Here is a 1,498-nt window from a genome sequence, read left to right on the forward strand (position 1 = left end):
GCACATACTTTACGTGATTCTGTGGGTAGCTGGCCTTGTTTGAGTACACATTCTGATTAGTGACCACAGTGCCTCTGTGACTTGTGAGTCTTTGGAGCGAGCAGCAGTTTAGATCCCGTTTGTTGACATCACACACACAAACCAATGTAAGGAATTACCTAGAGTTGATTTTTGTCTGTTGTAAATGGAAGTGCAGTCTTGACTTGGGAGGTTTATGAATGTGTCCAGCCTTCTGTAGGGTCTGCGGCTGCTTTTTGGTTTGTTTTGTTTTTTTTTAAACTTTACATTCCATATACTCTGCGTGTGACTGTTTGTTCTTTCATGTGTGTCACTGTGGCTTGGATATGGGGGTTGGGAAACAGGTCTCAGGAGTTGGAACTGTGCCTCTGCCAGAGGGGTCTGAAGTACAGCCATGAGCTCCTCTGCCCACTGAGCTGTCTCACCTGCTCCACATCAATTTCTCAAGAATGGAAAACTAGAGAACAAAGTTCCTGCCACCTGAGCTGCCTTCCTCGCACTGAGCTCCTTTTGCCACTGGGCTGAGCACAGTGTGCACGTCACACACAAATGAAAAGCACTGGCCATTTTTATTGCACCCAATACTACTTTTTGGGTTTTTGTTTTGTTTTTGAAACAGTGCCAGTATCCTCTGTAGTCTTAGCTGGCATGGACCCCTGATGTCTTGCTCCCTCGAGTGTTAGGATTACAGGTACAAGGCACAGCCTGCTACACAGAGCTGTACTTGTGTTTATTGCCCACCCCATAGAATGTAAATTTCCTGAGGCTAGAGACCGTGTAGTCCTCCATTATCAATACCTACAGTCAGTAAATGCTTGATTTTACAGACTGAGTTGTGTGTCCAAGGCAATACACATAGCAAGAGGCAACCTTTAGGGCTCAGGTGTGTTTTGACACTCAAGTCCTGGGTTATGCATGATGTTGGACTTTGGCTCCCGATTAGGATATGCCACTGCAGGGCTGGAAATGGAGGTCTGTGGTAGAGCCCAGCATTTGTGAGGTGCTGGGTTCCTAGCTACACATCTGGCAGAAAAAGAACATGCTAATACTGTGTTTGTTGTTGTTTTGGGGTTTTTTTTGTGTGTTTGGTTTTCATTTTGGGTTTTTTACTATCTGCATGCTGCTTCGGAAGAAGGAACTGTAGGGACAGCAAACAAGCTTGTTGGCCCGGAGGTGGTTGGCTACGTACAGGTGTTGGAAATTAGTTCTAATGCTGTGTCTTATTTTGGCTCCCAAAAGCTGTGGTGCTTCCAGACCTGAGGGTCCCTGCCCCGAGCTGGCTTTGATTGATAATAAAGAATTGCTGTACAGCCATTGACAGGGCAGGACTTTTAGATTGCATGGGCAAGAGACTGAGAGAGGAATACGATTTAAGAGCTGCAGAAGAAGCCGGGCGTGGTGGCGCATGCCTTTAATCCCAGCACTCGGGAGGCAGAGGCAGGCGGATTTCTGAGTTCGAGGCCAGCCTGGTCTACAAAGT

The sequence above is a fragment of the Mus caroli genome, chromosome 13, assembly GCF_900094665.2.
Source record: "Mus caroli chromosome 13, CAROLI_EIJ_v1.1, whole genome shotgun sequence".
Lineage (NCBI taxonomy): Eukaryota > Metazoa > Chordata > Mammalia > Rodentia > Muridae > Mus > Mus caroli.